Below are 13939 nucleotides of genomic sequence, written 5' to 3'. Positions count from 1 at the left end.
CCGTGGCCGACACCCACGTTGGGCTTCCGCTTGAAGGTTGCCGAGTACATGTCGTGTAAACGGCGGTAAGTGGTGAGAGCGTGTGTGAAGAAGTACACCCCTGCAGGGTTAACATCATCTATTCGAATAGCCGTGTCCGCAGAAAAAGGACTTCTGGATTGCTTATATCAGTTCATAGACAAGTGAAAGTGGACACTCTAAAATACGCAAGATAAGCGTGAGTGCTATGGATGGCGTTCTCGTAGGGAGACGGGAGCGGATCCATAGTGGTGTATTGATATGGTGAATATGTGGACTCGTGTGCGCCACCTCAAAAGAGTCGCTTGCAGTCGTAGTTTAGGATAGCCACCGAGTCAAAGCTGGCTTGCTGCAGTTAAACCCCACCACCCCTTTGTTGATAATGATGCATATGTAGTTAGTTCTGATGTAAGTCTTGCTGGGTACATTTGTACTCACGTTTGCCTATTTTATGTTTTTGCAGAGAGACTTCGGTCTCACTAGTAGTTTCGCGTGGACTTCGACGTTTAGCTTGATACCTCAGCTACGATCTTGTGCCCTCGGCAGGATCTGATAGATAGTCAGGCTTCTCAGCCTTTCTCATTTATAGATGTCTGTACTCAGACATGATAGCTTCCGCTTGTGCTTTGACTTGTATGCTCTGATTGTTGGGTCATGAGACCCATGTTTGTAATATCTCGCTCCTCGGAGCCTAATGAATAAAATACTTGAGTCGTAGAGTCATGTTGTGATACCATGTTGTATTTGCACATATCGAGCATATTGTGTGTATGTTATTGAAATGCTTGGTATGTGTGGGATCTGACCATCTAGTTGTTTATCTTTAGTAGCCTCTCTTATGGGGAAATGTCTCCTAGTGTTTCCACCGAGCCATGGTAGCTTGCTACTGCTCCGGAACACTTAGGCTGGCCGGCATGTGTCCTTCTTCGTTCCTGTGTCTGTCCCTTCGGGGAAATGTCACGCGATGAATACCGGAGTCCTGTTAGCCCGCTACAGCCCGGTTCACCGGAGTCCTGCTAGCCCAGTGCTACAGCCTGGATTCACTCGCTGATGACCGACACGTTCGATGCTGGGTCATGAATGCCTGTCCCTGTAAGTCTGTGCCACTTTGGGTTTACGACTAGCCATGTCAGCCCGGGCTCCTTATCATATGGATGCTAGCGACACCGTCATATACGTGTGCCAAAAGGCGCAAACGGTCCCGGGCCAAGGTAAGGCGACACCCGTGGGAATACCGTGCGTGAGGCCGCAAAGTGATATGAGGTGTTACATGCTAGATCGATGTGGCATTGAGTCGGGGTCCTGACAGGGTTGGTATTAGAGCTTGACTGCCTGTAGGATTACCAAGCCAAACTGGTCGAAGTTGAGTCTAGAAACTCTTAGTTATATGTAGGGGAATTGATTGTGGGATGGAATGTAAGGCTCCTTTTACTCCTTATACCTCATGCCCTTCTGATCTGAGTCATCTTATCTTTCCTACGGGGTTAAGGAACTAGGTCTTCTCATCTATCTATCAGGATCACGTGTTACTAATCCGTAGACTTATAAATTGTTGGATTAAGCTTGAGTTCAGTTTCTACTACTTCCGTACGTTAACTATTGATCTCGAAACCTTGATATTGTGCTTCTGAGTGGTTATGCCACCAATTTTGTGAATGTCTCAAATCTTTTCTGAGCATTTACAGCCGTTATGCTGTCCGAGTCATTCCAGGTTTCTAAATAGTCTGATGCATTTGCAAAATCCTTTTCCTCTGGTTTCGATGCTCCTTTATGCCAGCTCAATCACACTAATTGTTGAGTTGAGGTATTCTATTGCCTTGACATTATGTTGGAGTTACTATTATGGCCCTAGGTGTTTAGGGAGTCACCTAGTAATCTAGCAATGTTTTGTGATCCCAGTGTGATGATTCTGGATTTTATTCTCGAAAGCATCCCGTGATGCCACTTAGTAGTAGGTATTCTACTCCTTGGGCTTTGAACCCGAGATTCACTCTACTTACCTCATGTTGATAGTGTTTGCTAGTTCCTTTAGGATATTAGTAACTTTGCGATAGTCCTCGAGGTCCGTGGTATTTCCTTCTTCCAAATACTATGAACCGCTTATGGCAGATGTTTATTGGATCAAAAGATCACAATTAGAGTACTCTTGAGGAGTTCTCCATTCATAAATCGTGACTCTGCCAGTTCTACCTTTCTGCATGGGTTATCCGGAAGAAATATGTTGAACTTCGTTCGACATGCTAATCCATGCATCCACAACTCAGAAAATCATATGTTCTTTTGAGTTGTCCCATCATAGTTGTTTCCGACCCTCGCCTATCAATTGATAGTCAAGAGTATGCGTGCATTCGTCTGTCGATGCCTATTACTCTTGTGGCCCGTCAAGCCATTCCGTCCTGAATGACTAGGAGAAACAAACTCCAGTACCTCATCCATATTTAGGATTGGGTCAAAGTAGTTGTGTTCCGCAGATCAAGTTACAATCCAGCTTCTGGTCTGCTCTACCCTGAAGTATTACCTTCTTTATGACAGGAATTTCATGAGAATTGCACCACCTTTTGTGAATTCTTGACATAGTGATACTTCTCGCCATCCTTTTTCATTCCTCGGTTCCGTGTTGATGCAACCGGAATACCGACAAATGAATTGTGATGTGTGAAATCAATACTCCTAGCAACCTCGTTGCTTGGTAGTTAAAGGATAATAATTTTATTCTTAGTATGTTGGTTATTGAATCACCATTCTAAGATTGATCGTGCTACCTAGTCCTTATTTCTTGGTGCACTCTTTGATTGATGAGTTAGGATTTGTCAAGTCCTCGCTCATTTCATCATATCATCTTGCCCTGAAAAGCAAGATTGTTCTCGAGCTTAGTAACATATCGGTGGTTCGTGATTTTCCGAAGATCTTCTCGGAAGTACTACCAGGTCGTCACCTGACCGTTATGTTGAGCCCGTGATCAAGTTGGTTTCTTATGAACCACCTTCTTTCCAAGAATCGGTGTTAGATATCCCTGAGCTAGTTGGTTAAGCTGGACAACAACTTGGAGAGTTGGAAGATAAAAACTTGTCTGACTTAGTTCGTTCCAAAGGGATATTCTTGTGTAGTGTGTGTTGAAGAAAGATGATATCTTCATCGATTGGTCCCTGTGATCAGTTGCTGGACCTATTGTCTTATCAATCCCTTGATTTGAGTGTGGGCTATCGTCAAATCAAATCAGTACCAACGATGCTCGTAATGTTGTCCTACTCGTGGTTGATCCCTCGAGCATACACCATTACATCTTTGGTCTGACCAATGCTATCACCGTGTTCACATGATGGTGGAAGTCCAGTGATATGGAAATTCCGATGAGTTGCTGTTGAGCCCATCAGTAGCATTTTGTCTCCCCCCATGAATCATGTTGAACATCAACCTAGTGTTGGAAACTTGTGTAAGCATTTCTTCGTGTTTCGTTCATGAAGCATATGTTCGAATGAAAGTAGTGATTTTCCCTAATTCATGTGCATATGATGCAAGTTGCCGCCATGAATTTGAGGAAGATTGTTTTGTTTCCCTGGAATCATTCCAAATTAGTCATGCACACGTGCGAAGTATTCTGTGGTCTGGAGACTTGCAACCTTCATTCCATATGTGTCCCGAGCACACCAAGCCACTGATTGATTTGCTCAAGGGAAAGAAGTTCCTTCATAAGAGCTAATCATATGACTTATGCAAGGACTTCGTTATCCACGGTAATGGTTCCCAACCAGAACTCGGTAGTGTTTTATTGTAAGACTACCACGTGGTCATGCTTGTCCGGGACAACGTGTTCACATGTTTGTAGCAGAACCAGCTCATGTTTTGGAGCTTACTATCGTAGTTCATTTCCCGAGAATCTCGCAACGTCATCTCGTCGATTTGTGTTGCAAACTTTCATTTTTCTTTCTAGACTTGATGAGTCTGGGATATCCTGACACCAACCAGATCTGAATCTCAGGCAGATATGATGGTTGGAACATTCTCCAAGAACTATAATATTGGTCCCTCGATAACCGGTAAAGTGGATGTCGTGGCCAACACACCCAGCCGGAAGACCTGTTATTATAATATCTTGATTGAGGAAGTTGGCCACCTCCCCATAGGGATTTCGTAGGATTTACTCCCTAGTTGCCCCTATGGATTTTGAGATCCCGAAGTCCGACCTTTTACTTGATGTCCTAGATACCAGACCATTTCTATGAATGGGTTACACTAGCACATCAAGGAGAACATTAGAAGCGGAGTGCTAAATGTTTCTCGGTTGATCATCCAGATTTTGTTTCCTTGCCTCGCTAAGATGAAATCTGAGAAGGTGTTATCTTTCTTTGCATCTACATCCTCCATCATCATTCATCATGGTAGCAAGTTGTGTTGCCGGACCCTTGACACGGATCTTGGTAAAACCTTGATGAATATGGAAATGCTCAAGTTCTTGAGAGCACGCACAAGCGTTACGTGTTATCATCGGCTCTAACTGGGATTACTCTCAGTTTCCTCGGCAATGTTATGACCTCTTCAAACAGTGAATTCACTCCCTATTGTTGGGTTCTTCCCCAGTTACCAGAATCATTCCTAGCATTTGCATTTTGTTCCTAGCTTGCACCGCCAATGTGCCATTCTACCATGGGTCTCTTCCATTTCCGGTGATAAGCAAATTCATCCATTACGTTGTCTTCAACAAGGTAATCCACATCATCCAAGTCCGAGTATGCCATTCTACTGACCCCCTCCAAACGATCGCTCGAGAATTGCCTTAGGCTGGTTTAAAGAGTTTCAATGATCTCTGAATCAAAAGTAATTCTGTTTGCCACTTAAGGGGATATCTCTACGAGTCACCTTCCCTAAGGTGTATCGTTATGGTATCATGGCAACTCAACTCCTCGCTACGTTGACAATCGTTTACCACCTTCTTAGGTATGAAATTGTTGTCTACCTAGTGAACCTTCGTCATCCGTTTCTTCCACCCCTATTGATGTGTATCTCGTGTCTCAACCCGAAAGATGGTTCTATGTCTCATTCCGTAAGTTAATATTGAGTTGTTCGATCTTCGAGGAGATCGACCCTTCTAGAGTCTCCTTCTTCCCCCCCCCCCTGTCATGTTGACAGGATTTCTCAGAGCAAGACGACAAGACAAAGATGGTTTTCAAATCAACGTTCATTTGAAGTGCACCCTGGATCGTGAACATTATACTAGTTGCGTTTCCCCTTCACCTTACCCTACGCTTGAATCTCGAGACGAGATTCTTGTTTAGTGGGGGTGAGTTGTCACATCCCTGGTCCTGTTATGCATTAGGCTAGACCTCATGTGAGCTTCATGTTTTAATTCAAATGAAATTTGAATTGAGGAATTTTCAAAGCCTCAGAATCCTTTAAAAAAAATGATCAAGATAAAAATTGCTTCAAATAAGTCCAAGAAAATGTTCTTGTTATCCTCTGGAAATATTGGCAAGAGGTAAAATCCAAACCAATATTTTCGGTATCTCAGAAACATTTATTTTGGGTATTTGAATTAAATCAATAGCTATTTGAATTGGACTTATATCTACTGTTAAATAAATATAGGTCCAATAATTCTGAAATATTTTTGTGGAGCATTGTTTTAATTCTTTTTAGCTCCTAAAAATATTGTCAGAAGCAAAATAAATTGAATTGGTTTCAAAACCAAATTCAAAACAAACCTGCAAAATAGAAAACAGAATTAAAACAAAACAGAGAGAAAAAAAATAAAAAGAATAGAAGCCTACCTGGGCCACTTACCTATAGCCGGCCCAGCTGGCCAGCTCCTCCCGCTAGCCCAGCCCACCGCCGCCTCCCTTCCCTGTCGCCTTCCTCCTCGCGCCAGTAGGCAGAGGAGGGACACGGCGCGCGCGCCCGAGCTCGCCACGCCACGACCCTGCTTGTCTGCATCGCCTGGCCACCGCGACGCCGCGCGTCATCTCCTCGGCGCCGCCCCGACCCCCCTGGACCCCCTCGCTCTCTCCCTCTCCCTTGTATCTCTCCTCTGCTTCCTCTCTCTCTCACTCGCCGAGCGCAGCCGCAGCCGCGCCACCGTAACGTCGCGGCCACCGTCTCCCCCTCGACCCCTCGCTGTGCTTGCGAGCTCCGCCTCGACCCTCTCTTCCTCCCCACGGATCCACGGCCCTCCGGAAACCCTGCATCGCCGCCCACGTCGCCGTTCCCCTCCTCGGCCACCGGAGATCATCGCCGTCGATTCGCTGCACTCCGGCCGCCCCCGAGCCCACTAACCCTCCCTACAGCTCCGCGGTGAGCCTCCGTGCAGAACCCCTCTCTCTCCCCTCGCGTTTGCAAGCTCTAGGCCATAGCTCCGCCGCGGCCGAACTCCGGCCGCCGCTGACCTCGTCACTGCCGTCACTACAGCCGCTTGAGCTCGTCTCGGAGCGTGTCACCGCACTCAGGAAGCCACCAGGAGCCTAACGCATATCCTAACTCGCCCTCCCGTGCACCACAGCGCCAACCCCGCACTCACCGAACTCCGGCGCCGCCGCGAGCTCCGTTCCGACGAGCCCCAGCGTCCCCGCAGCCTCCCACCTACCCCATCAGATGCGGGAGAGCCCGGGCTACACCCCGGTGCCCTCAGCGCGCGAATCCGATGCCCCTAGCGCAAGTCCGGCGTGCCCCGCCGTGCTCTGTAGTCACCGCCGGCCAAACTCCGGCGGGCCGATGTGGCCACTTAGTTAGGGGCTAATCACCCTATGAGCCACTGCCATGTGGGCCCCGAGCCTAATTAGGTTAGTTTAATTTTTCTGTTTAGATTAGTGCTAATCTGTGGACCCCATGTGTCAGATTTTGACTTAGTCAAGTCAACGTTGACCGGTCCCACCTGTCAGTGAGTGAAACAGCCCTGTGTCACTGACGTGTGGCCCCCACACGTCAGGTTTGACCAGCAGCAGCGTCTGTTGACCTGCTGACGTCACGGTGACGCACTGCTGACGTAGTAAATGTTTCTGGAATTTAAATAATTCTTAAATGATTTATTAATTCCAGAAAATGCCTAAAACTTCTAAAAATCATAGAAAATTAACCGTAACTCCAAATTAAATAAATTATATATGAAAAATTATCAGAAAAATTCAAGGAATCCATCTGTACCATTTTCATGCATGTTAGAACAACTTATAGATGCTGTTTAGCACAAATCAATTAAATGGCATTTGAATAATCACATATGGAGTTTGAATTTGAATCTTATATTCAAACCAACTTCATTTAATCTGTTGCTAGTTGCATTAGCCCAAAACACATCCATTTTGCCATGTCATGATCATGCATCATATTGTGCATTGCATTGATCGTGTTTTTCTGTATTTGCCGGTAATTGTCCCCTCTCGATAGACGTGTACCGATGATGTGATCGTTGACACTGATGAAGACTCAATGTTATCTTCAGAAGTGCCAGGCAAGCAAAACCCCCTTGTTCATTCCGATAAAATCCCACTCTCTCGCTCCTGCTCTCTTTTACTGCATTAGGACAACATCGATTCATCTGTTACTTGCTGCGGTAGCTGAACCCCTTTATCCTTTGCATGACCTGTCATTCCACAGTAAATAGATGAAACCCACTAGCATGAGTAGGAGTTGTTTGAGCCCTGTTGTGCCTACTCATTCATGTTTGTTTGTCATGCCTGCTACTGCTTAGAGTTGAGTCAGGTCTGATTCATCGGGGATGAATCAGAGGTGTGTGAACATGTCCTACTGTGTATGAGCTAAGTGTGTGAACACGATTTGGTAAAGGTAGCGGTGAGAGGCCATGTAGGAGTACATGGTGGGTTATCTCATTGCAGCCGTCCTCAGGAACTGAGTTCTGTGTTTGTGATCCATGATTCAGCTACTACCACGCATTGGGCCCGAAACCAATGGACCCTCTCGGCTTCTTAATCACCCTTGTCCTCTGTCCAGGAGTTGCAAGTAGTTTCTGGTGTTTGTAGTATGCTGGAGGCCGTGGACAGCGCTGACCGTAGGGGTGGGCTGTGATGCGGTAGGCACGTGGCCGGGTAAACTGGGCACCCGTTTGGTGTCACGGAACCCTGTACACATCGTTTGGGGCTGTGAGCGAAACTCCGGCCGGATCTCCTCATGGATGGAACCCGAATAGGCGATAAACCTGGACTAGAGACTTGAGTGTTTAGGCAGGCCGTGGCCGACACCCACGTTGGGCTTCCGCTTGAAGGTTGCCGAGTACATGTCGTGTAAACGGCGGTAAGTGGTGAGAGCATGTGTGAAGAAGTACACCCCTGCAGGGTTAACCTAATCTATTCGAATAGCCGTGTCCACGGAAAAGGACCTCTGGGTTGCTTATATCAGTTCATAGACAAGTGAAAGTGGATACTCTAAAATACGCAAGATAAGCGTGAGTGCTATGGATGGCGTTCTCGTAGGGAGACGGGAGCGGATCCATAGTGGTGTATTGATATGGTGAATATGTGGACTCGTGTGCGCCACCTCAAAAGAGTTACTCGCAGTCGTAGTTCAGGATAGCCACCGAGTCAAAGCTGGCTTGCTGCAGTTAAACCCCACCATCCCCTTTGTTGATAATGATGCATATGTAGATAGTTCTGATGTAAGTCTTGCTGGGTACATTTGTACTCACGTTTGCCTATTTATGTTTTTGCAGAGAGACTTCGGTCTCGCTAGTAGTTTCGCGTGGACTTCGACGTTTAGCTTGTTACCTCAACTACGATCTTGTGCCCTCGGCAGTATCTGGCAGATAGTCAGGCTTCTCAGCCTTTTTCATTTATAGTGGTCTGTACTCAGACATGATAGTTTCCGCTTGTGCTTTGACTTGTATACTCTGAATGTTGGGTCATGAGACCTATGTTTGTAATATCTCGCTCCTCGGAGCCTAATGAATAAATACTTGATTTGTAGAGTCATGTTGTGATGCCATGTTGTATTTGCACATATCGAGCATATTGTGTGTATGTTATTGAAATGCTTGGTATGTGTGGGATCTGACCATCTAGTTGTTTATCTTTAGTAGCCTCTCTTACCGGGAAATGTCTCCTAGTGTTTCCACTGAGCCATGGTAGCTTGCTACTGCTTCGGAACACTTAGGCTGGCCGGCATGTGTCCTTCTTCGTTCCTGTGTCTGTCCCTTCGGGGAAATGTCACGCGATGAATACCGGAGTCCTGTTAGCCCGCTACAGCCCGGTTCACCGGAGTCCTGCTAGCCCAGTGCTACAGCCTGGATTCACTCGCTGATGACCGACACGTTCGATGCTGGGTCATGGATGCCTGTCCCTGTAAGTCTGTGCCACTTTGGGTTTACGACTAGTCATGTCAGCCCGGGCTCCTTATCATATGGATGCTAGCGACACTATCATATACGTGAGCCAAAAGGCGCAAACGGTCCCGGGCAAAGGTAAGGCGACACCCGTGGGGATACCGTGCGTGAGGCCGCAAAGTGATATGAGGTGCTACAGGCTAGATCAATGTGACATCGAGTCGGGGTCCTGACACATGGACAACGTGATACTAGACAAAAGATCCAAGTCCACCTCCTTTAAACCAGCGGACGAAATAGTCAAATTCCAAGTCCATCCAACGGACCCCACAAAAATTGCGTCCATTGGGGCACATCTAAACCCCGCCGTAGACGCCGCACTACGGGAGTTCCTGCGTGAGAATTGGGACATATTCGCTTGGCATCCTTTAGTCATGCCAGGAATCCCACGCAGGCCGAGCATAGCCTTAACATTCTAAAAGGATTCAAGCCGGTCAAGCAGACTCTCCGGCGTTTCTCCGAACCTAAGCGACAAGCCATGGGAGAGGAGCTAGCCAAATTACTGGAGGCCGGATTCATTAGAGAGATAAAGCATCCGGACTGGCTAGCAAACCTTGTGATGGTGCCAAAGAAGGACAAATCCTGGCGCCTATGCGTCGACTTCAAGGACCTTAATAAGGCTTTCCCAAAGGATCCCTTCCCCCTCCCTCGCATCGATCAAATTATCGATGCTACCGCAGGACACGACTCATTGTGCTTCCTCGACGCATACTCCGGTTACCACCAAATTAAGATGGCGGAGTCCGACCAAGCTGCAACGGCATTTATCACTCCATACGGCCCCTTCTGTTTTAACACAATGCCCTTCGGGCTCAAAAATGCCGGCGCGACGTATGAGCGCATGATTCAGACATGTCTAGAAAAGCAGATCGGCAAAACAGTGGAGGCATACGTCGACGATGTGGTCATTAAAACCAGACACGACGACTCCTTAATAGACGACTTGAGGCTCACGTTCGACAATCTCCGAACATACGACATTAAGCTCAATCCGGAAAAATGCGTTTTCAGCGTACCCGCCAGAAAGCTCCTGGGCTTTATCGTCTCCAGCAGAGGAATTGAAGCAAATCCGGCCAAAATCTGGGCTCTATCGCAGTTGGCTATCCCAACTGACCTCAAGTAAATCCAGAAATTAACTGGATGTGTGGCGGCTTTAAGCCGCTTTATCTCCCGACTAGGAGAAAAGGCAGTCCCCCTTTATCGCCTTCTTCGGTGCACCGAACTCTTCGAGTGGACGAACGCAGCCACGGCCGGACTGGAAGAAATAAAAGCCATCCTGGCCACCAACCAAATCTTGGCCGCGCCAAATGTTGGCGAACCAATGCTATTATATATAGCGGCAACTCACCAAGTTGTAAGCGTAGTGCTCGTCGTCGAACGAGAAATGAACGGACATAAATTCCCACTTCAAAAGCCGGTATATTATGTATCCACCATCCTCACTCCATGCAAATCATGGTACCCACATTATCAAAAGATAGCATATGCGGTATTCATGGCATCCCGGAAATTACGACACTACTTTCAAGAGTGTTCAATTACGATGGCCTCCGAAGTACCACTCAATGACATAATAAACAATCGCGATGCCATGGGGCGGATTGCCAAATGGGCTATCAAGCTCCTCCCGTTCGACATAACATATAAACCACGGCGATCCATTAAGTCGCAAGTACTGGCCGATTTCGTAGCCGAATGGACAGAAGCCGAACTCCCTAAAGAGTACGGTGCATACTCCAATTGGATCATGCACTTCGACGGCTCTGAAATGCTGGATGGTCTGGGGGCTGGCGTCGTCCTGACGTCCCCCACCAGAGATACAGTGCAATACGTACTCCAAATAGTATATACAGACTCCAACAATGCAGCCGAATACGCAGCCCTGTTACACGATCTCCGGATGGTAGTTTCCATGGGCATTCAACGCCTGGAGGTGTGTGGGGACTTGAAACTCGCAATATCCCAAATAAATGGAGATTTTGATGCCAAGGATCCGAAAATGGCGGCATATCGCAACACTGTCCTCAAAATGTCAGCTCGGTTCGAGGAGCTTGAATTTCACCATGTGGCTCGGGAAAACAACCAGGCAGCAGGCATCCTCGCCCGTATTGGCGCTAAATGCGACCCTGTCCCACCTAACATCTTCCTGGAAAAACTGTTTAAACCATCTGTGGTATGGGAAGGGGACACCGGCAACAATAGTCCGGACCCGACCACAACCCCAGATACCGAACACTCTGACACAATCGGAGGCTCTGCCATCAAAATAACACCTTCAACCCACGTTATAAGGGTCGTCATCGCCCCGTGGACAGAACCATTCCTGGCCTACCTAACCAGGCAGGAACTACCCGAGGACCAAAATGAGGCACGCTGCATAGTGCGGCGATCTAAAGCCTACAAGGTCCACGAGGGAGAGCTTTATAAGTAAAGCACTACCGGAGTCCTTCAAAGGTGCATCTCCGAAGAGGAAGGGCAGAAACTTTTGGCAGAAATCCATGCCGGACTCGGCGGCCACCACGCTGCAGCCTGGGCCCTTGTAAGCAAGGCCTTCCGTACATGTTTCTATTGGCCGACGGCCCGGGCAGATGCGCAACATCTGGTCCAGCATTGCGTCGGTTGCCAGCTCTTTGCAAACCAAAGCCATATGCCGCCTACCGCACTCCAAACAATCCCCATTACTTGGCCCTTTGCAGTCTGGGGGCTTGATATGGTCGGACCCCTTAAAGGGGGAACCCATAAGAAAAAAATACTTATTGGTCATGGTGGATAAATTCACCAAATGGATAGAAGCCAAACCTGTCAAAATGGCTGAATCCGGACCAGTGACAGACTTCATATCCGGGGTCGTACACCATTATGGTGTCCCCCACAAAATCATCACTGACAACGGCACGAACTTTATAGCCGACAAAGTGAAACTTTGGTACAACAACATGGGCATCAAGCTCGATTATGCTTCTGTCTATCACCCGCAAACTAACGGTCAAGTAGAGCGAGCAAATGGTCTCATGAGCGGCATTAAGCCCAGATTAGTGCGGTCCTTAAAGGAATCAAACACGCACTGGGTAGAGGAGCTCGACTCCGTACTATGGGGGCTGCAGACCACGCCGAATCGCATTACCGGATACACACCGTTTTTCATGGTGTACGGCGCAGAGGCGGTTCTGCCTTGCGATATAATTCATGACTCACCTCGAGTGCGCATGTATGAAGAAAAAGAGGCCAAGTTCTCGACAGGACAGTTTGGACGACTTGGAGGAGGAGCGCGACGTGGCAAAAGCCCGTTCAACATTCTATCAGCAACAGGCTCGCAGGTATCAAAGCAGAGAAGTACGGGCCAAAACCTATAACTTTGGCGAACTAGTTCTATGCCTGCCGGAGAAGAAAAAGAACAAGCTCAAGCCCAAATGGGAAGGTCCCTTCATTATTGAGCAGGTTTTGACCGGCGGAGCGTATCGTCTGTGGGATGCATCGGATAATCGACTCGAGCCAAACCCATGGAACGCAGCCAGACTACAAAGATTCTATGCCTAGCGCAGGACTCTATGTTCGTCTCCTCACCTCCGTCAATTTTTTGCATATTTGTCTTTTTCTCTCTTTATCTCCTTTTTTTATTCTCTTCAAGGCCCTAAAGGGCTAAACTTGTGTCTTGGTTACACAATCTAGACGCGCTAGCCGCGCTCATTATACCTGGGGGCTTCTTATACAGAAGCTTAATCTAATCATTTTTCCGGGCTTTTTACCCCGCACATGTGTTATTCTTTCGCATGTACCTTTTTTCGCCATTATATGCATCGATATGACTTAAGTTTTGGCCAGGCTGGGTTGCCTGGCTCTTGTATTTATGCCCTACGTTCCCGTTAATTCAGCTAGGGCATAATGGGAGCACCTCTGCGATTGTTACTGCCGGGTCAGCTGGATGTGAACCTCAGACTGGGTGAAGCTGAAAGCTAGCGTTCTTAAGAGAATATTCGGTCGGTGAATAAAAGATGACTTTTATTTAAATTTGACACATTCCCCCAGATGTTTATAGCCTGCGTCTCTTCTCGCAGTTCGGACATGCACATTAGGGCATGTGTACCCAGGGAAAGGAACCCTTAACGGAACTATTCACTACAAAAAAAGACACATCCGTGACATTTTGGGCCGAACGAATTTTTTTGGGTCATACATATGACACTTCTATGACGATAATTGTGACAAAACCCGGTATCATCATAGATGTGATGGGCTCCTACTTCTATGACAAAAAATCATGACAGAAAATGGGCTTTTTGTCCTGGGCGGGCCGGAGACGTAGCTGCATGACATTCTTTGGGCCGTCCATGACGGAAAAAACCGTGGTAGAATCGAGGGCGAGGAAAATTTTGGGGAGTTCCTGGTTATGGTGGGAGGTAGGGGGCCGAGCGATGCGCGTTTCTCTCATACACGTACGTGTGTGTGTGCGAGGCGTTGGCTCTAACTGAACCCGAGCGAGGCATTGGGCTCTAACTGAACCCGAGCGATTGCACTACAGGCTACGCGTTACTGAACCCGAGCGATCGATCGATGGCTGTTAACTGAACCCGATCGAGCAATTCCTTCGCTACTGCTGCT

The sequence above is a fragment of the Triticum dicoccoides genome, chromosome 3A (assembly GCF_002162155.2).
Source record: "Triticum dicoccoides isolate Atlit2015 ecotype Zavitan chromosome 3A, WEW_v2.0, whole genome shotgun sequence".
NCBI lineage: Eukaryota > Viridiplantae > Streptophyta > Magnoliopsida > Poales > Poaceae > Triticum > Triticum dicoccoides.
The sequence above is the reverse complement of the archived record's forward strand: the minus strand, read 5'-3'. Positions refer to the sequence as shown.